Source organism: Microtus oregoni, unplaced genomic scaffold (assembly GCF_018167655.1).
Source record: "Microtus oregoni isolate MIOR12 unplaced genomic scaffold, Mior012 000022F_ref0000154, whole genome shotgun sequence".
NCBI classification, from domain to species: domain Eukaryota; kingdom Metazoa; phylum Chordata; class Mammalia; order Rodentia; family Cricetidae; genus Microtus; species Microtus oregoni.
The window spans coordinates 23,093,392-23,118,249 of NW_024543081.1; the positions used below are offsets into that span (position 1 = coordinate 23,093,392).

Genomic DNA, 24,858 nt, shown 5'->3' on the forward strand with positions numbered 1-24,858 from the left:
GCCTAGAATCCAATGGAAGAGAGAGAAGGCCATCTATAACAGATGACAGACAACGACAAATAAGGGCCTCCAGGTCTTGAAATTGCCCAGGTGGCAAGAGTAAAATCCAAGTAGTAGACGAGGCAGGGAAGGCCATGAAAAGAGCATGTGGACAAGGAAGAGTCCCATCAAGGGCAAAAAGTGCACAGGTTTCAGTGTTTGGAGAACTACAGAAGTGCATATTGTTATATGCAAAACACAGTGTGGGTAGAAGAACCTCAAAGGACCAAGAGATCACATCATCCATATGATGAACATTTGCCTACTAACTCTGTGTCTTCTAAAACACACATTAGCAAACTTTATCATGAAATAGTAAAGTAGAACCCCTCCCCATAAATGGGGAACTTATCTCAAGACTTCTAAAGAGTGCACGAGATGATAGACACTAGTAAACCCTGTATATACACTCCTGCTCTGCAGGGCCCTGTTTGGGCCATGGTAGGCCACATGCACAACAGTAGTCCCATTGTATCACCTAGTGACTCTGTAGCCATGTTAGTTTGTATAAATGTGCTATGATGTTCTCACAATAGCCACATCCCCCTACTAGTGTCTTTCTCAGGACAAAACATTGCCTTGAAGGGATGGATAGCTGTATAATATTTACTCATACATTCATACAACTATGGTGAAGTTTCACTTGCAAATTAGGTACAATATAACATTAAACAACAAATAATGGTAAGATACAATGATAAAGATATACTCCAATGAAACTGCCAGTGTTATTTGTCTTATACTTGAAGACCATTATTAAGTAAAACACTGGACTTAAACAGCAGTTCTCTGATCCCATGACAGCCAGTCTGATTACTGGGATGTCTGGGTGACTAATGAGCAGATTGCATATGTAACGAGGATACATCAAAGAAAGGTGATACACATCCTTGGGAAGCTGCCATGGAGATGGAATCTATATATGATCAGCACCAGATCCGGGGTATTCACTAGGCCAGGGTTTCTGTGTCCAGGAGGGACTTCACCTCTTCAGATGACTTGGAGAATTTCCTAATTTCTTTATAATTGCTGAGGATTCTCCCAACATTATTTCCTGTGGGCGTCATGCCCTTTGGCTCAAAGAAATTGTTCATGGTAGGTAACTATCTTAAGAAATATGCTCATGGGTGATAGAGCATCATTTGTGAGTATTCTGTGGGGGTGTTTCCGGAAGAATTGGAGGTGGGGGGGAAGATCTAACCTCAATGTAGCTGGGCACCAACCCATCTGCTGGGATCCCAGAAGGAACATAAAGAAAACAGGAAGGAATAGTTTCTGCTTCTCTGTTCCAGACAAAGACTCACTTCTGCTGTTCGGTGACAGAATTAGGTCTCCACCTTTGGGCTCAGAAACTTCTAACCATTGACTTCTTTGACCTTCATCCCTGGACTAAAAATGATGTCATCAACTCCCCTGCCTCTAACACCTTTAGATTTAAATTGGACTCCTCTGCCAGTTACTTTTATTCTCACCTTAGAGATGATATGTCTTAGATATGATATAGCCTTCATAATCATGTGATCCAATTCTCCAATAAATATCGTTCTACATATCTGTCTGTCTACCCATCCACATAACCATCTATCCCAAAGGATCTGTCTCTCTGGACATCTACACCTACGATATGGGATTCCTCTCAGTATGCGGTGAATAGCATTGGTTAATAAAGAAACTATCTTGGCCTGTGATAGGGCAAAAGAGTAGAGCTAGGAGGGAAAACTAAACAATGCTGGGAGAAAGAAGGCAGAGTCAGGAGTGGCCACATAGCCGCCAGAGGGGAAAGATGTGAGCTGCCAGCTGGAACCTTGCCAGTAGGCCACGAGCCTCGTGGTAAAATATAAAATAATGGAAATGGGTTAATTCTAAATGTAAGAGCTAGCTAGCAATACACTTAAGTGATTGGTCAAGCAATGATTTAATTAATACAGTTTCTCAATGATTATTTCGGGTCTGAGCAGCCAGGAATGAACGAGCGGCCTCCTACTACAGACCTCTACTGTCTAACAAGGAAGGTTGAACAGTTTCCTCTCCTAGGGCTACAATAACAGCAGCAAAGTTCGGTTTTGGAGAGGGATTGACTTAAATGCATGGGAAGTGGAGATTTCTTAAATACTATTTTTCCCATAGTCTTACCGGAGAAGTAGACACAGAAAGGGTTCATGTCGTAACAATGAAGCAAATGGGATCACAGTAGAGATTCTACTCCATTTGCAAGTATCCTGTAACACTAAACCCTAGGGATTCTGGGGGCTTGAGAGTTGAGTTTCTGAATGAGAAACTGGGCTTGGATTCTGTCGGAACCCTAAGTCATTTGTGTCGCTTGTGCTAGATAATCTCTCTGTGTTTCAGGGGCCTCAACTGGATAACCAGACAATGGTAGAACTGCTGCAGCAGTTAAAGGAGCTGGGAGCTGGAAGTGTCATCACAAGGCCAATGTTCCTGGAGAGGGACAGGATAACCTCACCAGAGCAAAGTCTAAAGTTAGTCAGTATAGCCAAAGAAGGGAAACTTTCTCCCCAACCTCCTCTGGGGCTCATCTGTTGCCTTGCCAAAGCTTATACTCCCCTTAAGCAGGAGCCATTTGCAGACGAGTTTGCCAGTAATCATCTATGCCTGACCACCATCCTTCCAGCTTCAGAGAGACAGGTGATTGCTATCCATCCTGCAAGCCCTCCAGGGCATCCCTGTTGCCCAAAGTTAGAGCTGCCTCTTCCACTCTTTGAGGGTACCCTCATGGGGATCCCGGATGGGGTGAGGAAAGAGAGATTCAGGCAGTATCTCACTAAACCTTAAGATCTTGATCCAACTCCCCACCTTCCAGCTCAGAGTCAAGGGCTGGGTCATCCGTCATCATTACAACCTGGTCATCCTGCCCTCTCAGTCCCTGCCTGGGGAACTGCAAGGAGCCAGACTCCAATGCCTGGATCGATTCTAAGCCTTGCCTGTTGTTTCTAATCAGAACAGCTCCGCCTGTCACCACATCCACTCTTCTTGGAACACATGGGGTTTTCTGAAGGGTGTGTGGATGATGATGAATTAGGGCTTAGGCCCAGCCTAATGAAGCCCATGTGTCTTCATAAGTTTGGACTGGAAAAGTGGCTGCAGATAGAACTTGCCGGGGGAAGGCGGGGCGGGGGGGAGCATAGTTGTGTGTTGGGAAGGCACATCTACCGCCTCTGCTCAGCACTGAGCATACACTGAGCTGGGCCTCTGGTGAGGAATGAATGTTTCAGGCAGCCTTTCAGTGCATAATCAAGCAGAGAGGGTGGGACTATGGCGTGATGGGGAGATGGGACGTAAATGTGAACCTAAGATCCCAGCAGCTTCCTTGTATGAAAAATGATGAGTTATGCTTGATGCATACATAGCACAATCAAGATCACGTCAAGAAATTCAAAGAAGCTCATAGGTCGGTGCTTGGCTTACAGCCAGGGCTTTAACTAAGGGGGAAAAATACACACATAATGCCAACACAGGCTTTAGGCACATGTTGTTTTCTCCCTTGTGTCTGTCTTTTCTTTTTTTTTTTCCATTTAGGTATCAAGTCAGACATTGGATATGTTCGCATGAGCTTTGACATTTGGTTCTCCCATCAATATTGCAAATAAACAGAATTAGTCACACATGATGCATGAAAAACAACCTCAAAAGCATGAGGTGACCTTCCCCAGCTACACCATGGTAGATATGCCTAAGGGGACAACTGAATCATCGCTTTAGCCGCCCATGAGTAAAAAACTGCTGGGTTCTGGTATTTCAGACCATGTCTTTCTGGCCAAGCAATTACTGTTGCCACCATTCCGCTGTGTTAGTAGCATCACAGATGCCTATTGTGATACTACCTCAGGCTCATTTATGATTCGAGCCCCAAGTTTCAGATCCTGTCCACATGCGCAATAAGAACCATAAATAAGCCCACACCCAACTTCATATGAAGAATCAATGAGCCAGCATGGAATGGCATCAGGGTCTTTGGGCCTTATAGAACCTCTGTTGCTGTGTTCCACAAGACAGTCTCATCAGGACAAGCCCCGGTGAATGCATTTCATTGCTGAGTGTCTCTGCCCTCCTTTCCTCCTGAGCAGTTACCCTCTCTCGCCTGCTCAGCTGCTATTTCAGAGTGCAGCTCTCCACGGGAGCATGCAGCCTTTATCTATAGGAAAATCAGCAGGAATGCTCCTGCACTGGGCAGATTCTCATGTTTCTTTCCTCTTTTCACTCTCTAAGCAATTTTGAAAAGTCAGGAGCCAATTTCAATGGGATGGTGGGAGAGGGAGGCACACTTGAGTCCTGAACCATTGTCCAGGGCATTGAGGCTTGGAGGCTAGGCATCTTATCACATGTCTCATAACTGATATATCTGACCGCATCAGCCCCCTGTTCACATTCTCATTCTCCCTCTCTTGTCTGTCTGTGCTCCATTCTTCCCTCTCCAGACATACATCTTTAGTAGGTACTGGCACATCTGCCATAGAAGACTCTCTCTGACCCTGGACCAGCAACATCAGCCCTATTGGGCTCACCAACTCTGAAGCCCTGAGGTGTGCTCAGCACCCCTATTATGAAAAGCTCAGGTGATGACTGATGCAGCTGAATTTTAAGACACATTAGCTGCCAAACTATTCTGTGTTTCATTCTGGTAACAAAGTAGCTAAGGTATCAAACTAAAGGAAGAAAGCTGTCTCTGGGTCCGTGGTCCCCGAGGGCTCAGCCTGTGGTAGCTTTGCAATGTTACTCAGGTCTGTAGTGAAAGAGAAAGTCATGGACGGAGTAGAGCATCTTTTAGTAGGTGGGATGCAGAGGTGGGGAAGGGAGAGAGCATTTCCAGTGATCTGACTCGCTCTCCCATCATGCTCCCTCTTCTAAAGATTCTGCAATCTCCAAAAAGTACTGCTTGCTCTTTGGAAGAAATCTTTAGCATGTAACCTTTGGGGGACACTTAAACCCAAGTGATAACACATTCCTGGATGCTCCTCAGCCACCTGTGACTTCTCCTGAAGCTGTGCTTGATGGTGTCCCCGTGTCCCACCACCTCTCAGTCTGCCTGACTCTGAACTTGAGGGTCCACCAGGGTTTTATAGCATGTAAGGGGGCTCACACGTGTGTGGCTGCTCCACTCAGCAGGAGCAGAAATCCACTCCCCATACCTTCACCTTGCCCTCACAGCTAGTGATCTGTCCATACTCTTCTTTGTCCATGCCTTCTAGGCCTCAGACACACATGGCTGTCCCTGATGTGACATTTTTGAGATTCCGAGGCCACCTTGAGATGGAAACCAGCTACTGAGCGCTACCGAGCAGGCAAACAAATGGAGCAAGAGCCCTTGAGCAGGGCGAGGCTTCATTGATGGAGAGAATATTCCGTGAGCTCGGACCTACCTCCCCGCCTGCCTGCAGTGAGATTCTCATTGCTGCTACAAAATGCTATTAAATACTGGCAGGTTCCTTAAATTCACCAGGCTTCTGCTTCCTCATTGGCAGAGAAGGCTGTGGTGGTATCTCCCCCAGACAGCAATTCATTCCCAGGAATCAATGAATGATCAAACATCAGACATTTGTCCCAGTCTTGGCCCAAATTCAGTGTTCTTTGAACTAGCAACCTCTGGGAACCACACTATGAACAGAATACATTAGTTTGTCTGAACCTATATTTTGAGTAGCCATGAGCAGGACCAGTGAGCTGAGAGTCTGTCAGCATCAGGGGCTGGTCAGTGGGCTGGACGGCATAAGAGGGAAGAAGTCCCCTGTCACTAGATGTTATCATGGCCCCTGGACAAACACACCAAAGAGTCAGTGTGGAGGGATTCCAGCACAGTTAGACTGGTTGTGAGTCATTCAGCTATAAATGGCTGGCCCGTTCCCAGTGCTGCTGAATAGAATCCTTCCGGACAGAGCCCAGGATGTTCCCCACAACACCCTGCACAGCTGGCCGCACTATAGTGCCAGTGTGGAAAATACTGGGAGCCTGTATTTCAGCCCAGGCTCTGACCTGGATCAGCAGCGAGGGTGCCCAAGGTCCGTCTCCAAGGGACTTCAGAGGGATTTTAGTGTCACCCCCAGCACCTCCTCTTTTACAGGAGGGGTCCCTGCTTACCCCCCAATGTCATGTGGTGGGAGAATGCCAAGTGCTTGATGCTGAAGCAACCTTACAAAGCCTCCACCCTTTTGTTCTCCTCTGCCCACCAGGGGCACAGGAGGCATCCATCCCTGCCACCTTGTCAGCAGAAAAGCTTGTGGCTGGGAACTTGCCTTTCCCACAGCTCCCCTGAGGTCACCCCATCTAGGTCCCCAAAGACATTCCCCCCACCTCTGCTCCTCTCATGGCTCCTCATCAAACTCAGAGGCCCTCAGTCCAAGTCCTCTGTCCACTCCTCTCAGAGCCCTCTGTGAGCCTGTGGTTGCCGCTACAGAGAGGCTCCTGAGGCTGTTCGCAATTATCTTAACAAGGCAGACAAATACCCAAAGCCCAGAATATAAACTGTGAGCAGTCACACGTTCTCCAGGGTTTGTGTCCCCCACAGCCCAGCGTGGCAACTGAAAAGTGCTAGACTAAGCAGTTCATGCCAGCCAGCTGTAGAGCAAGAGCATCCTCCATAGTGATTTACCAGCCTCTGGAGACAACCACAGGCATGGCACTGCCGGCCAGGGTAAAGAGAGCAGGGCCCAGGAGCCCCAGAGTTATTCCTGTCCAACCCTGTACTGCACCACCTGGGCAGTAACAGTCACCCTTCCCATGTTAGCTTGGAGCTAGACTAATAGCTCAGATGCACAAACAACTTCAGAATAAATGTTGGGTACTCAGGTATTTTTCCCCTTTAGGATGATCTTTATTTTGTAGAGTTTTTTTTTTCTCTTTTAGTTTCTTTTATATGGGTTTTAATATTGTAAGACTTCTCAAATCCTTTCTAAGGGGTAGACAGAATATAAATGATAAATGAATAAACACATAAATAAATAAAGAAGATACAAGCGGTTTTTTTCCAAAGCAATTTTTCATTCCTCCTTTGTGCCTGTCACTCAAGGCAAACACTCTGACTGTTGTCTGGCCCCTTTCCTGTCCTTGTTCACCCCCTTTGTAGAAAGTTGTCTCACCAGGCCCTGGGATGCACTGTTCCAGATATACCTCAGCAGCCACACGCGATGGAGGGGGGGCTCTGGGTTAGTAATGAACGAGAGGTATTCTTCCTTATTGGCCCTCCTAATGGGGCACTGATAGAAGGATTAGAGGTTCCAGAGACTCCAGGGTCCCCAAGTTTGTGCTCTAGAAACCTCCTCCAGCCCACAGACATGCCCAAAAGCCAATGGAAGTCAGAGGTCAGCGTGACTACCCAATCAGGTAGAACCGGAAAGATGACATTTGAGAAGACCAATGTCTTCTCAGGCTTTGCTTTGTCTCCCAGGTGTTTCCCTTGATGGATCACCACTGAGGCTACCTTCTGTCAAGATGGAGGGAACAATAAAGACAAGACTGCCATTGGGGAATGTGGGGAACATGAAGGAGTAAAGGGGTTTGGGGGCAGGGGAGGCTGTGGCTGAAAACCACCGTTATTGGTGTACTGTAAGAGAGGCTGTCATATCACACCTCCCGCCTGCACAGACTCCAGTCAACTCTGTGCCTTCGGCTTTGACCTTGATTCTGGGTGAAGATCTTGAGTATACCTGAAGACTTAGCCTTTGGACATTCTGTTTAGCAGTGATGCTTCCCCAAATCTGGAGTTAAGTGTTAAGACATCTCCTAACCATAAGCAGCTAACTCCATAATGGATCCTTCCAGAAAACTGGTCAGCCCGTATCTGACATTTGTATTAGAGGGTGGACAACCAACCCGTGGTCCCCAAAAGCCTGTGTTGGGAGTCTCAGAGTAGGGTGCGCCCTGCTTCTTGCATCCTGGGGTTGTTCAAAGCTTGGAGAGGGAGGATATCCAGGGTGAGTTCTAGCGCATCAACTCTACTCAAGTGGCCCCAAGTCTGCCAGTTGTTCGCATTGATATGTTTTCTTAGAAAATAGTTGAGCATGTGCAACAACAGCAAACACAGGAAGCCCCTCCCAGGCTGAGCCATCTTGCATCTCTTCTTAGCTGATGCAAAAACTGCACTGCTCCATCCATGTTCACGATCAGAACTGACTAAGAGTTTGGGAGTCAGTGCTGTGGAGATCAATGCAGCATCTTCCACCGCAGTAGTTGTGTGTGTCAAACAGTATTCATTTTCTCTTTCTTTCCAGTGAGTGGCCATTTCCTGCAGATATTATATTCCTGTAGAAGACAGCTGCCAAGCCTTCCTTAGAGCAAAGGGGTGAGAGCTGACCAGCCCTGCTCCAGGATTTCCCACCTGCTCTCCCATGTCATGCAACTCTGAACTCGCTCCTTTGCACCTCAATTCTACAGATGGCCCCTTAGGCAATGGGACACATCTTGAAGCAGACTTGGCCATGAAACTGAACAGCCCAGAGACAAAACTTGTTCTCCTCCTGAGCAGACTAGGGAACTGAGGCCAAGTGGTTTGTGCCAAGATTGTCATAGAGTGTGATGGCTATTCTTGGTTGTCAGCTTAACTATGTCTGAAATGAACTACAATCCAGAAGTGAAAGGCACCCTGTAATCTGGATATTGAGACAGATGACCCACACCTTTAATCCAGATCTTGAGGTGGGTAGACACACTTTTAATCTGGGCCACACCTTCTGCCAGAAGCCTATGTAAGGTTTCCTTCATTGCCTGCTTGCCCTCACTTTTCCAGTTAATCCATTCCTTCACTGGTATTGGAGTCTCTTTCTTCAGGATTCCAATGTCTACAGAAGAACAGCTGAGACACTCAGTCTCACAGGACCGACCAACTGCTAGATTCTTTACTTTTCATTAACAGCTAGTCGTTTTTGGATTAGTTGGACATTCCAATACATCCCATATATACATGGAATATATACATACATATATATATATACACACATACATATATATACATGGAACTTATACAAACACACATATATTTAGAGAGATATTTATTTTATAAGTTCTGTAACTCTAGAGAACACTGGCTAATACACAGGGGCAAAAGTACTTGTTCTAGAAATCTGGTCAGATCCAGGTTGGATCCCCAGATGCTAAGAAGCTCAATTAGATGCCTACTCCATTACTATCAGCATGGCTACACACCTTCCCTGGGGCAACAACAGCCCTTGCTCTGTTTTCTAACTTAGGGTAGGGCTGTGGGACCAGGGGTTCAGGAAAGCTGACCACAGAGTCTAGGAGAACCACAGCTTCAAAGGTCTGTGCTGTCATTTCTTGTCCCTCATAGACATCCTTCAGTTGACCATATGACCTGAGGCTACAGATAAGCAGCAAGCTGTGCTCATCCAGCATGGTAGCTACAGCCCTGTAGCACCGCTACTGATGGTTGGAGCTACTGATGCTCTAGCCTACGCTCAAGGCAAATTTTGAGTCCTGGACATGATGAGGGGCCTGATCCATGCTGGCCTTACCCTGTTCCACTGCCACGGACGGGCACTGCCATGTCACCACTCACGTTTGGTCTCCACCACGCACAGCTCCCATGGTTCTTTGCGTGCACAGCTCTTCCATCTTCCCTATGCTCCTCTAACCGCCAGCTATAGCCCGGGTCTTGTGTCCTGTAGGATTGCATCCCTTCCTTCCTGCCCGACTCCTACCCCTTGACACCCTGAAAATCCTTCCTTCAGGTTGTGGAGTGTTTCCGTGTGCTCCTCCACACACTCTGAATGATGTTTCTCTTGGACAATAAGCTTCTTTAATCACTTTGTCTTTTCCACCTGGACTGCTGGAGCGCTCAAGGGTCTGTCTCTGGCATGTGGGCACCGGTCTCACCTTCTGCCTGTTTGTCATCTCTTCAACCTCAGCAACTTTTCCCCTCACTTTCTTATCTTTCCCTCCTATCCCACTACATAGGAATATGCATTGCAGGAAACCACCCTAAATCTTTTAGTGGAGGTAGGGCACTAGGGAACACCAAACACAGAATTCAGTCAATTAAAGTGATAAAAGCCAACCAACTTCTATGAATTCAATTACATCACTATTGAGGACAGTACATTTCTCTTGAGAGGCAACGAGACTGCATGCTTTCTCTCCGCGCCATGTAAAATGCTGTTGGTATTTTAGGGAAATGAAAAATAAATTGCCCTGACTTCTCCCTACCATTTCTCTCCTGCTGAAGTTCCTCTTAAACAGCCTTAAAAAATAATCTATCTGCAAATCCAGGTCAGAAAATTAGGACTGACAGATTGCATAGTATATCCTGGCTCTGCAGCGTGCAACCAAGACAGGGTCATCACGGCACCACAGCCCAGCTCCAGAAAGAGCCTCTCCCCTATGCACCCAGGGCTGCTGACACCTCTTAGATGTGTGTATCTGTCTCCACTGCAGCCATGTCTAGAGGCATGCCCCAGCACAGACTGCTATCCCGCTCAATCTGTTTTGTAGGAGTCTCATGAGATGAGCTACAACCCAGGTGTGCAGAGTCCTGCCCCTTTCTAGAGTCTAAGGAAAGAATCCATTCTGTCATCCCTGCCCTCCTCTGCCAGCTTCTGTCATGCCCTTCGGCTTGGGGACCCTTCCTCCATCAACACATCTACTCATGGCTCCTCTCTCCAACATTTGTCCTTTCGGTGTCTTCTTATAACGACCCTGTCCCAAGATCCACTAGTGTCTGTCTTCCCAGTGGCAGAATTGTAAATGCAGATCACCACGGCTGGCATTTTATGTGGGTGCTGGGAATCGAACTCAAGCCCTCATGCTTAAGAAGCAAGCACTCTATGGGCTGAGCTATCTCCCTAACCTCATCGCTCTACCTTTTTGCTTGTATTTACTGCATTTTAAAATAAACTTCTATTGATTCTTTGTGGATTTCACACCATGCGTTCTGATCCTGTTTATCTCCCAGTCTTCTGGCATCTTCCCTCTGTTCTTATAACCTCCCCCCTGCAAAACCCAAAACCAAACCAAACCAAACCAAAAATAAAGGAGAAGAAGAGGAAACAGAATTGTTATCATCCTGTGGAAGCTGTAGTGTGGTCCGTTGAGACACACATGGTTTTACCCTTTAGCTTGTTCGTGTTCACTTGCAGGTGTTGGTTGCCATGATTCATTGGTCTGGCTCAAGGTCTCTGGTTTCTGCTACACCATGGATAATGGGTTCTCACTGGGGATCCTCGTAGATAGGCTGTTGTTGTTTTGTGTCATGGAGATCCTGCTGTTTTGGATCTGTAGGTTTGTCTCCTTCATATGTTCCAACAGTTCATAGATTTGGTAGATGTTGGCGTGGGCCAATTCATAGCCCTGGGTCTGGGCCTGGGTGGGAGCTGAGTTGGCCTGCTTGCTAGTTTTTCTTCATTGTCACCACCTAGCTCTCCAGCATTGCCTCTGCTAGGTCACCTAAAGCAGCCTACAGCAAGGAGTAGAGTAAGTTCTGCTCTTGGTCCCTCAGATCGGGGTCTCCCTCACTCCTATGGCTAGGATCAGTTCTACTGTTTTGCCCAGGCAAGGTGCAGAGCCCTCTCTCCCAATCGCTATAGGAGGTATGGGGGGTGGTCAACTCTCCTGCTCCCAGCTCCTCAGGGCTGGCTCACCTGTGACACTGACTAAAGGATCAGTTCTAGTGTGTTTCCCAGGTGACGTGCACACGTATGGTAAGGGATGAGGCCATCTTTCCAGAGAGCCGGGGCCAGCTCCCTCCTGTAATTATTGCAGTTCTAACAAAAGCCAGCAAACTGCTTTGGCACAAATGATGCCCTCAAAATGGCCCAGAAAGGATCAGAACCCAGACCTCACTCTGGAATATTCACCTCTGCCCTGTTGGCCTTTCTTTGGCTCTTTACACAGGGCCAGTTCTTCTAGAAGACAAGGAGGCTGAGACCCTGATGATCTGCCTGTCCCTTGCTCCACCCTTCCTCCTTCCCATCACCCAAGCATGGCCTGTCTGTTTCTGTGAAGCATCTATTTATAAAGCAGGTCACAAACAGACATCTAAAGACAGAAAGTCATTATGGATCAGACAAGTGTCGGCATGTGTCCTGCATGGGCTGAGTTTCTTCTCATTTTTCTCTTCCTCCTGCTTTTGCACTGTCATGACTTGAGGGGACTGAGGGGCACTTTACAGATGGTGTCCACCCCTAACTGCCCTGTGAGGACCATGGAAAGCCACTCCTTCAATGGTTCCTATGATTGTCACGAGTCACATAGTACAAGTATGGGTGGCAGTGGTCACCCTCCTGTCATTGGAAGCCACTGACTTAGAACAACTACACCTAAAGGACCCCATGTCATGCCCAGGTTGAAATGCAGTTGGGCTGCTCTCTTGAATGGGTGTCTTGGGTAGGCATCATAGGATGAAGTGTGAGTCGAAGACAAGGAACAGCAGACACAGGAAGGCACCACAGGGAGGGAATGGCAGTTTCTAAAAGGACAAAGTTTCCCAGGCTGCCAAAGGGTGTTGGAGGGAAATACGGCTAAGGTATCCTCCCATTGCAGCCACTGTGGACTTTCTACTCCAGGCCTAGCGTGGGTGCTGGACTCATGCAAATGTGTTTTTAGTGTATGTGTACTTTCTATCATCCTTCCTCATCCTTTAATGGATTGCTCTGAAGAAACTGAGTGCCAGAAATTTCTCGCAAATAGAACAGGTACTGACTTTCAAGCTTGATCAGCTCTCTAGACATGTTGGCTATTTTGGCTGTCATCATAAGCGGTTCCAGGACTATTCTATGGGGTATGAGGGGCGGAAGCTGGAAGGAATCCACTGAAGAGGATGCAGTGGTCATCACTGAAGCTGCAACCACCTCCAGCTTGTAAATGCACCCAACTCGCACTGTGGTTGAGAGCCACATCCCCCAAAGACCACAAAATATGGTCAATTTGGCTCAGTCTTAACCTCTCCTCCATGTTTTGAAGACTGGGACTCAGGCAAAGGTAATGGTGCATCAGTCTGGCCTTCTTCAGGTTTAGCTGGTGCACACACACATGTGAGCAGGCACACACATACACACACACACACAGCAACACACACACAGGATTTGTGTAGGTCTAGGGAAGATGTTCCACTTTACTGGACCCCAGGAAGTGTATAATTCCTCTGTTCAATACAGTCTGCAGTTAGAACTCCTCACCCCACTATCCACCTTCTGCATGCCTATATACAAGAGACATCCTACTAAATACAGATACTGGGATCCAGCAGGTGCTAGACTAGGGGTATGGAAAAAAAAAATAACATGCTTGCCGCCACAGCCACACTCTTGGGCAGTAGGTTGGAGTTCATGATAGTGCAAACTGCAGGTATGAAGGGTGCAGACTGCGGAGGAAAAGAAACAAGCACCAGGACTGGGGCAGAAGTAAAGTGGGCTGTTTCAGCGGTGTGAGCTCAATGTAGGCAGCCTTTTAGAGTTCAGGAAGGCAGACAAAGAGTCACTGGGAAGGGAAACTGGCCCAGAAGGGAGAGGACTCAAAGGGCCTAGGGACTTTGAACTTTAGAGACGATTAAACAGCATCAAAAGGATTTAGTATGGAAATGGTCTGAAATCCAGGAAGACAAGACTGAATCAGGATAAGGAGAGATGATGTGGGATTCCCTCTGTATGCTGTGAATATGTTTTCTTACCACTGGTTAATAAAGATGCTGCTTTGGCTTATGGAAGAGCAGAGTATAGCAAGGTGGGAAATCCAAGAAGAGACAGAGGAGGCAAGAAGGTGGAGTCAGGTAGATGCCGTGTAGCCACCCAAGCAGCAAGAGGTAACAGACCACGAGCTCATGGTAAAATATAAAATCAGAAATGGGTTAATTTAAGATGTAAGAGCTAGCTAGGAATACACCTGAGCCATTGGCCAGACACTGCTGTAATTAATATAGTTTTGTGTGATTATTCAGGTCTGGGTGGCTGGGAAACTAATGCGCAGTCTCCATTTACAGAGAGATGATGCCGGATAAAGAGTAGACACCCAGAAAAGCATTGAGTGATGTTTCCAATGGGCTATCTTGCAGAGATAGCATAGCTTCCAACCAGAGTTGTAAGGCTGTGGATCTAAGCACCAGTGAGTGGACTGATGTATGTGTGTCAGGGGTGGGGCAGCTATACCTACATGCTGTGTATCAAGCGTGAGTGTGGGAGAAGTACTACCATGAGTGATAGTTAATAGAGACCAAGTTTTCACTGTGCCTCAGGGCTTGCTGCAGGAGTGTAGCATGCACACCACCATCTCCTCCTAACGCTGTGAGAAATGCTCTGCTGTCCCATCCTGAGGATAAGGATGCTAAGCTCAGATGCAACGGGACTTTGCCAGTAGAAAGCCAGCTTACAGATGACCCTTACTTGTCTTGTACCCCAGTTTGTCACATTCTACCATGACCTCCAGACAGGGTGGCTTTTGACCAATAGCATGTACCACAGGTGATGTAATGTCACTTCTCAAGATAGGGTTGAAATGTTTGTGGCTTCTGTTATTTTTCCTTCTCTCAAAGGCTTTCTCTTGGACCAGCAGTGTTGAGGAAGCTGCTACCAGGTTGTGAGAATGCTGAGGCAGACTGTGAGAGGACCCACATGGCTAGGAATGGAGAGATGCAGGCAACAAAGCTATGTTGAGTCTGCTAGGAACCTCACTAAGCCTCCCAAGACTGGGACAGATTGGGTCCCTGTTCCCGTCCTTCAGAAAAACAAATAATAAATGATTATACCATTTACTTCTGAGTTCTAGAGATATTCCCCAGTGCTAGTAACTCACACACCAGGTATCAATTCCAGTGTGGACAGTGGGCCACATGAGGCCCTCTCTGAAGTCAAGTGAGTGAAGGCACACATTTGGTGGGGGGGAAGAGCAATAGAAGGCTGAGATTTGTGGGTAAGCTGGAGACCTGCTTAGCCACATGGTTAGGTTTCGTCAGTGCTGGGGAAAGTGGGGGCCCAGATGGCAATTAGGAAACAGGACAGAATCAAACTGCCCGGGTAGAGCCAAAGCGAAAGATCTGCTGTAAGTCTCCACCAAGAGTGTGAGGAGCTGTTAGCTCCAATGAAAAACATCACTGTGCTAGCGTATCTAGCTGATCAGTCCAGGCTGGGCTAGTCTGGTCACAGAATTGTCAGATAACCAGAGGGCACAGCAACAACTACCATTTCACAACTCCATGAGACTGTCACTTTGAACATAGAGCTTTAGGGTCTAATGCAGTTAAATGCACTTGGAAAAAAGCCAGTAGCTGTTATTTTTAAAACCACGGGGAGTTGCTGAGATCCTCTAAAGCCAAACAGGAGAACGGTTATTTCCAGCCTTCTATGCTTGAGTCGTTGATGAGAGGATGTCAAGGAGAGACCCCCTGTCTCCGAAAATTAACTCAGCCAGAGAAAAGGCGAATTGCCCTTCACATGGAGAAGCTTCTTTGAATCCTTGGTGCCGGGAAACTTCTCCTGGCACTTTCCTCCCTGAAAAGGGACAGGTGGCTGTCCTCTATCTGCAAACATTCCAATAGCATTCATTAAAGGCCGGACCCTAGACCCAGTCAGGGATACCAGCCACCTGTGATCATCCATCTTGTCCTGTAGGCTGCTTTCGTTGCCAAGTATTATGTCCCTCCAAAGCTCAAACACTTGAACGTAAAGCCAGTGTGGGAGCAGGGAGAGGGAGGACTGTAGGGAGTGAGTGCGACATGTCCTTATCCAGAGGCTAGAGCAGTTTCCTTTGTCCTTTCCCTTGAAGACACACAGAAGGAGCATGTGGGCTTCCCAGCCTCCACTGTTTAGAAAAAGCCAACCTGGGGCATTTTGGGTTAAGTACTTGGAAAGGAGGTACACAAAATGTACAGGGACCAGCCAGCCAAGGAAACCATGGCGACTGAGCTGTGATGGGTCTTGGGTATAAAGCTTCTGGTCCAGTCCCAGACTGGTGAGTTATGCTAGTCACTTCCTTTGTGTGCCACGTCTGGTTGGCTGAAATGACCCATGAAAGATATGTAGGATATGAACATACATTGTGGAGGGAGGTAGTGTGTGCTGCACATACGGAATAGGAAGCTGTGAACTTCATGTCTACATCCCAGTGGTGGTAGGAAAGATGCTGTGGGAAGGTGGCATATCCTCAACTGGTTGAGGTACCACACTCTCTGCCATCAGGTGCATCAGAGGTGCCACGTAGAAGCTCTGTATTTTATCAGCCACCGCCTAGCTACGTTACTGCATACACCCCAGAGGTTCCCAAGATTCAGACCTCCCCACTCCATTCCAGTTGTAATGAGGGCTGGGTCTTCCTCACCACTTCCCGTGTCAGCAAGTCAGTGAGAGCCCAGGGCCACTCTATGCCTACTTTGTCCCCGCTGGAAACAACCAGGCAGGAGCAGTACCTCCTTCTCTAAAGTGGAGTCTCAGCAAGAGCTAAGAGATCTCGTCTCCTCATATGCAGAACCCCAAATGCCAAACTATAGTTGAAACTACTCATCCTAAAAAAAATCAGGCAACTCTCAAACAAGCCGGAACAGCTACTAGAGATGATGATGAAGTCAATTACCTTGCAGTAATTAGCTGAGTGGGGAATTTAAGAGAGATAGTGGGTAGGGGCACCAAGCCACGAAGGGTCATGGGAGATAAGGCAAAGACAGAGCTGTGGAATCCAAGGCCTCTAAGCATGATGGGCAGTGTGTGGTGAAGTGGATTGCTGTGCAGCCAGGGCAGAGGAGCTTGAAGCCAAGGAGGATGAGGACTCCTCCAAGTGTAGCTACAGCTGTTCTCTTCAGTTGGACTCGCTTGCCTTCCCTTCAGATGCGCAGCTCAAACGTCATGTATCACTGCTCCTCCTATGACCCATCTGTCCACCTCAGGAAGTCAGTACTTCTGGCTTTGGACCAGATTCTTTCCACCGTCCAGCTCATCTCTTGCACCTGACCACCATCCTAAGTGCTCTTCTTTCAAAACCCATTGGAAATCTGGCCACTGTTGTCACCCTGCACTGTGCTGGCTTTCTCTTCCTGTTCACTACAGGCTATTTTGAAAATAGTCACTACCTGATTTATTGCCTGATAATTACCAAAGTAGAGTAATACACACTGGACCATTTTACTCTTTGGTTTAACTTTTCTGTCCATCTTGTTAATGACTTCCAACACACTCAAAGGTAATCCATGCGGGACTCTCTAGCTGGCTCCCCGGCTTCATTTTTCTTGACTGTCTTTTTCACTCTTCTACTTTTTACACTAGCATCCCTGATGGCTTCTAGCACTAGGAATGTTCCCACCTAAGGAACTTCCCACTCACCAGTGTCTCAGTAAAACTCCCTTGCTTGCTTTTATAGATCTGCAAGGCATTGCTTTAATCTTCAACCAGCCCAGGTGGAGTGGGGCTTATTCCTGTGGCCACAGGTCCACCACCACCACCTGACCTTCCATTTGGTGGGTGGTGGCCTGTCTTACCAGAATGTAAGCCTCTTCCGCATGGAGTCCCTCTGATTTAGTTCCTGTTTTCTCTGTAGTCAGCTGCATAAAGCCATTCTTAATAAATACACGTGTTGGCTGTCGGCTTGCTGTATATTGCTTTTATTATGTTTAGGTATGATCCTTGTATCCCTAATCTAAGATCTTTATCATAAAGAGGTATTAAATTTCGTCAAATGCTTTTTCAGCATCTAATGAAATGAAATGATTATTTTTTTTCTTTCAGTTTATATATATGATGGATTACATTGATAGATTTTCGTATGTTGAACCAGCCCTGCATCTCTGGGATGAAGCCTACTTGATTATAATGGATGATTTTTTTTTTTTTATGTGTTCTTGGATTCGGTTTGTCAGTATTTTATTGAGAATTTTTGCATCAATGTTCATGAGTAAGATTGGTCTGTAATTCTCTTTCTTGGTTGAGTCTTTGTGTGGTTTTGGTATCAGGGTAACTGTAGCTTCATAAAAAAGTTTGGAAATGACTCTTCTGTTTCTATTATGTGGAACATATTAAGAACTATAGGTATTAGCTCTTCTTGGAAGTTCTGGTAGAATTCTGCACTAAAACCATCTGGTCCTGAGCTTTTTTTTTTTTTTTTTTTTTTGTTGGAAGGTTTTTGACAACAGCTTCTATTTCCTCACGACTTATAGGTCTATTTAAATTGTTCACCTGGTCTTAAATTATTTTGGTATATGGTATTTATCTAGTGGATTTTAGCCATAAACAAAGGACATTGAGCCTATAGTTCACGATCCTAGAGAAACTAAGTAATAAAGTGAACCCAAAGAAAAACATATAGATCCTCCTGGAAATTGGAAGCAGACAAGATCGCCACACAAAAGTTGGGAGCATGGGGATAAGGGTGGGGGGAAGGGGAGAGGGAGAGAGAGAGGGAGAAGGGGAGGGTTGGGGAAAGCATGGGGTGTGATGGTTGAGATGGTGGAAGGATGGATATGGGAGCAGAGAAGTAGAGTTGGCAAGAGGCTTGACTCTAGAGGGGTTCCCAGGTGTCCACAAGGATGTCCCCAGCTAGGACCCTGGGCAGTGGAGGAGAGGGTGCCTGAACTGGCCTTGTCCCTTAGTCAAACTGATGACTATCTTGAATATCACCATAGAACCTTTGTCCGGCGACAGATGGAGATAGAGACAGAGACCCACATGGGAGTACTGGACTGAGCTCCCAAGGTCCAGTTGAAGAGCAGAAGGAGGGAGAATATGACCAAAGATGTCAGGATCACGAGGGGTTGGTCCACCCACTGAGACAGTGTGCCTGAACAAATGGGAGCTCACCAAATCCAGCTGGACTGGGACTGAACAAGCATGGGATCAAACTGGACCCTCTGAATGTGGCTCACAATTGAGGCAGACTGAGAAGCCAATGATAATGGCACTGGGATTTGATTCTACTGCATGTACTGGCTTTTTGGATCCTATTCTGTTTGGATGCACATCTTCCTAAGCCTGGATGGAGGGGGGAAGGCCTTGAACTTTCCCAGAGCAGGGTACTCAGCCCTCTTTTAGGACTGGAGGAGGAAGAAAGGAGAGTGAGTCGGGGAGCGGGAGGGAAGGAGGAGGAGGGGAGGAAGTAGTAATTTTGATTGGTATTATTTATAAAGTAATAAAAAATTATCAGAAAAAATAATATTTTAGCACAATCTATAGCTATGCTATTATGATATAACCTCTAAGACAAATTCAGTTAAAAGAATCTGGATATATTATTTTAAAATTATGTGTACATGAATAAAGTATATATTGCATACTAAAAAAAAATAAATACACAGGTTTAATGAAGGTGGTTGAACACCGGGCCAGAATTTAGGTATCAAAAGTGCACTCAGGGTGACAGGACAGAGTTGAGCTGGAGGCTCACAGCACAGGGATTCAGTGGCGTCGGCAAGTAAGAAGGGGTCAGTCTTCCATCTATCATTGGCTGCTCACAGCCTAGGCTTTCTCCTTGTGTAAATGGGCTAAAGGGCATCCTGAGCTGCATGACCTTCCCAAGCCTGGTCCCAGACTGCAGCTCTCACCCTCTTCCACAAGCAGCCTTCCGGCTGCCAGCCTCTGCTATGTGTTCTCGAGCACACACCTTGCACATCACAGCCAGAAGATGGGAAATGCACATTTGATATATATAAAGGTCAGAACTTCAGTAGACGACAACTATATTTTTAGGATGCATACTAAAAAGATAAGAAAAAGTTAAGTTATTCTGTGTTTACAAAATGTCCTGAACTAAGAGGCTGTAAACAGTCTGTGGCTCGAGGAGACGTCTGAGAGAAGGAAGCAACACCCCAACAATGCGTGAGACTGCGCGGAGATTCCAAGATCAGGAAGCATGCTGCCATCGCTTCCTGCATACATAAACACAGGCTTCCGGGGTGCATGGAATTAAAATCACAACACACTAGCAATGGACTATAGCGGGGAGAACAGAGTAACACTATACAAGGAGACCTTGACCTATAACTATGTTCCATTTCAAATCACAGGGAGGCACTGAAGTCCACTCTGTCCCACGCACCGCTCCACTTCCCACAGAAGCCTTCATAACTAACCCGGGACAAGCCAGGCCTCTTTTGCCTAACATTCACATTTATTGAGCCATAACTGAGCTGGATAAATCATTCTCATATCTGCCGTCTGTGTAGATTCTTCACTTCCTGTGGGGAGCAACATCCATAATAGGACTCTCAAGTATGCAAACGTCACAGCGGTGAAGAAATAACTAGATTTGTGGTCTTTGTCTATATTAAAATGTCAGAGATTTGGATGGGGGAGACTTTATTAGCTACAATACAAATCATTCTTCTTATTTAGAGACAACAAAACTTTCTTTCTTTAAAAAGAAAAAAAGACTTTCTAAATTGAAAGATGTTTCATAAAAACATTCCAAAAACACAAATTAGGGACAAAACAACAATAATCAACTGATGACTGTCAAGTTCCCACGTGGACTCATTCACTAGGTAGGCACGACGGTGAGGTGACTGTCCCTAAGCAACCCGTAACAGAGCAGTTCCTGAAAAAGAGGAAAATGAAATATATTTGTAAACATCAACAAGGCAGCGATGATGAGATCTGTGCCAAATGGTGAATTTTGGGCATCAGAAGCATGCAGGCAGATATTCAGGACACACAGGACACGTATAAGAAGCAGTGTGGCTTCAGTGAGGGCAGAAAACATTTGTGCCTGTGAAGACCATAAAAGGACACGCAGTATGGTGCCGACCAAGCTTGGTGCACCGTGGCATTCAGGGCTGAATCCAGAATGATGAAGCCTGTGTCACACAGCTGTTGGACCAAACAGTGATATTCCCATGGTTCCTCCCTGGTACCATCCTTGCATCCTTGGTAAATAAGAGACTGAATTACTGGGTGTTCAAATACCCTTTTAATTAATTAACACCAGACTACTTCTTTCCATGTATTCTCCACGGAAAAACTGTCAGTTCAAAAGCCAGGTGACACTTAGGAGAAGCAGCCCTAGTGCAGCAGCACCAGTGTAGGACCGTGTCCATCCACACAGCCTATGCTAGGGGACAACGCATACAGCAGCACCAGTGTAGGACCGTGTCCATCCACACAGCCTATGCTAGGGGACAACGCATACAGCAGCACCAGTGTAGGACCGTGTCCATCCACACAGCCTATGCTAGGGGACAACGCATACAGCAGCACCAGTGTAGGACCGTGTCCATCCACACAGCCTATGCTAGGGGACAACGCAACCTCACTCACAGCTTGCTGAGCCTTAGCACCTTTCCTGTCTTTCTAAAGCATCTTGTTCCATGTGTCTCCTGGCAACCCCATATTCCAGCAATTGCTAGTAAGTTCCCAAACACACAAGTAAGTCCATGCAGCCAACACCTACACTGCTTCACAGCTTTGCCAGCCTGTCAGATCTAGTGTTTCTCTCATCTCCACCTACTTGTGTGACGGTGTCTTTCACAACCCATTTCAGCTTCAACTGCTATCCCCTTCACAGACCTAGCTACACTGCTTCCACTCTGTTATCATCTCTGCTGCCATTGAGTCTTTTATTCCTACATAGTACCAAACATACAGCAAGCATGTGGGGGATGTCTGCATACCATGCCACTACTGCATGGAAGAATCAGATGCAAACTGTTTTTCTAAGCATTAATATATAGAGTTCAAACACTTTTAATATGGCAGGTGTCACGACCTTTAAACCGAGCTAGTTCCTTGGATAACTTTTAAAGGCTTCACATTTATAAAATGTAAAGTTCTTAAGCCTAACTGGGAGCTTACTGTGGGGTGAAGAACAACCCACACAAGGAAGCTCAAAATTGGTCCTGGATTGAGTGTTGTCAACTGATAATCTCTTGACAAAAATAGGCTCTTTTGGCTACAGATGAGAGAGGGAGGTCCTTGGGAAGCTGGCAGGATTCAAAGACAGGAAGATGGGAAAAGACACTATGAAGGTTGTTTTCTCCAAGAGGTCCAGGGCTCTAGGAGAGAGGCCCTTTACTAGCATGGTGTGAAGCCTGCGGTTCAACTGGCTGACCCTTGCAAAGTTAACTTCTAAAGTAAGCAGACTCCTGGAAGAACTGAACACCTATCTAAAGATGGGAAAGGATTTCACCCCTCCTGGGCACCCAAGGCTGTCTACACTGAACTCAGTACCTCTGCCTCTCCTTGCTCATTCGCACGCCCCAGGTCCACCATGTGCCAGGTGCTGTGAACACAGCAGCAGCTGCTCACCAATGAGCCTGCCCCTTTAAGTCAGTGTGAGCTAGAAACCACGAGCTGTGATGAGCAGCAGATAGGTGAATCCAGCCAAGACTGGTAGTCAAGTCTCTCTTATACACACACACACACACACACACACACACACACACGGGGACACATTACAACCTGCTTATAAAGTTGTAAGAGAAGACCAAAGAAATCCTAATCCATTTTTTTCTAAACTATATGACATGAAGCCACTTCATTCCCTTTCCTTTGACTGCTTAATCATTCACAACCTACGATACATAAGCTCTGCACCGAAGAAATGTTTTGATGGTAGAGAGAAGGGCAGATACTTAGTCAGAGAACATCTGTGTCAGAATTCACTATGTTCTAGGAGTCTTTGAGTAGGGACTGGGTACAGAGATACTGACTGGCCAGGGAGGAAAAATGCGTGCGTGTGGTATGCTTCAAGTCCCACAGAAAGGGACGGAGAAGTGCAAGATTAGAGCTGGGCCACTGGAGCAAGGGGACATGATGCTGGGCAGAGAATGGGGCAGACAGGAGTGTCACAGTGGTGAGGGTGTGTAGCACAGCAAGGCTTTGGTGCTGTGGGCAGGAGGGCGGCGGAAGAGACAGCAGCAAGCCCATGCAGGGCTCCACTCATGGCTGAGGATTCACTGAAAGAGTTAAAGGTAATTCCGCCTGGGTGCTGACCCCTGGAGGAGGTGGAGCTGGCACTGGGATGGGCTCTGGGAACTAGGAGTCCTCTGGGAATCAGTGTCATCTGCAAGTGACTGTAACTTCCCATTAGAAAAAGAGGGTGCATGAGGATGGAAACCTGCTTTACAGCTCCCCACCCAGGGACAGAGAGGCAGGATATATGAGCCAGTTTAAAGCTAATGACGAGAGCTCTCTCCTTCCTGTCCCTACAGAACACTGTGTGGGAAACATAAGCCTCATTTTATGCTCAACAGATAGCTGAAAACAGTAGCATAGAGAGTAGGATTTCTGACTACAGTTTTAAGTCATCGGTTCTCTGTGCACCGTGATGTGTACCTCTGTGTAATTTTGAGCTAAACTGAGAACTAGACTCTCTGCACTGCAATTATTTCCATGACATCCCCCCAACCCCCACCCAGGGGACCTCAGGTAGCACGGTTCTCTATATGCTGGGTGATTAAACCCATCCCGTCTTAGGCTGTGTTGAGTCAGAGACGAGGTGGCGATGTCAGTGCACCTGGGTTCTCTGCACTCGTTGGGGCTCTAGGGGCTCTGCACTGAGTTCCGGATGGAGTTTAGTGCCTGAGGTGTGGTCTCCGGAGGCACAGACGGTAAGGTGAAAGGAGACCCTGCATAGGCATCACATCTTTCACTCCCTCTTGTCATCTAACACAGCTGACGTTTCCTTCCAGGGTCACATTTTTCTATGTAAATGTACCCAGCACCAGGTGAGAGCAAGGACCTTTAACCTTGCTTTGGACTATCTGCACTGCCACACGAAGGCAGTTATCTCAGCCATGCTCATTTCACAGGTGGGGACCCTACAGTTGAGCGGAGCTGAGCCATTTCACCCAAGGGTACCACATTGGGTGACGAGTGCTCCCACACCAGTCCTGTGACGACATAGTCTTTCATCTGACCCTAAGCCCCTGTTGGTAAGTTCTTCTCTCTAACCACCCTGCCCGGGTTTTGCATCCCTCTTCCAGCATGTAAAAAGCACCTTACATGTACCTGCAGCCAGGCTGGTTGGTACTTTGCTAGCTGTTTTCCATAGCAGGGTGTGGTGCCCACAAGGACAAGAACTGCCTTCATCACCGTATCTTTTCTGCCTGTAGTCAAACAGATGCTCTGAAGTTATTACCCTATGTGAATACTAAATATGATTTGACTTGGAGTACCTGGAGTACATGATATTTAGGACCTAAAGAAAAATCAATCTATCTTCTTAAGCATGAACGTTGGGCAGAGATAAGATAATCACGATGTCTGGATGATGCCCAGCGGGACTTAAGGTAGCATACAGCTCCTCCTTGTAAGACGCCTTCACCATGATGACAGCAGTGTAACACGGAGGCTGGAAAAGGAGTGTTTTGAAACTCCAAGGGTCTAGATCAGATGCGAATCTTGCTTCACCAGGTGCAAGGACCTGCAGCTGACATAATGACCTCATTGCCTGAAGCTTCAGTTATTTCCTTTATAAAACACAGATGACAATGCTTATGGTAATTAGAATTCAATGAAACCGTTTAAATGAAGGCACATGCTTGGCAACTGTCACAGCTTAACCAGTATGTGATGACATCCAGACTGAAATGAAGTAACAGTCACAAAGCCAGCTCTGCAGAGGGCAGGGGATGACGGTCTAATTCACAGCAGAGGGGGCATGGGCCGAGTTCAGAGGATGATGGCCTACCCAAAAGCAGAGAAGATGATGAGTTCAGAGGGCAGAGGACGATGGTTTAGTTAGCAGCAGAGGGGACATGGCTGAGTCCTGAAGGTGGGGTTGGTTGCCGTGTGTAAAAGAGCAGGGAATACTGATTCACCAACACAGGTGGATTTCAAATTACTTTAATGTAGAGTCCTGGATCTTTTAAACTACTATATTCCCACTACCTAATTTCTATCTAGCACAGAACTCTATGTCATCATGTAAGAAAACAGATGGACTCCAGGAAGA

General features: G+C 46.8%; 1 protein-coding gene across 1 annotated transcript in view; it reads right to left on the reverse strand.

The window, feature by feature from the left end:
* Positions 1-20,241: 20,241 nt before the first annotated feature.
* Khdrbs3 (KH RNA binding domain containing, signal transduction associated 3) overlaps positions 20,242-24,858 on the reverse strand; it is a 139,152-nt gene continuing 134,535 nt past the window's right edge. The window contains exon 11 of the transcript XR_005976176.1: positions 20,242-20,502. The gene's annotated coding sequence lies outside the window, so the exon portion shown is untranslated. The remainder of the gene's footprint in view (positions 20,503-24,858) is intronic.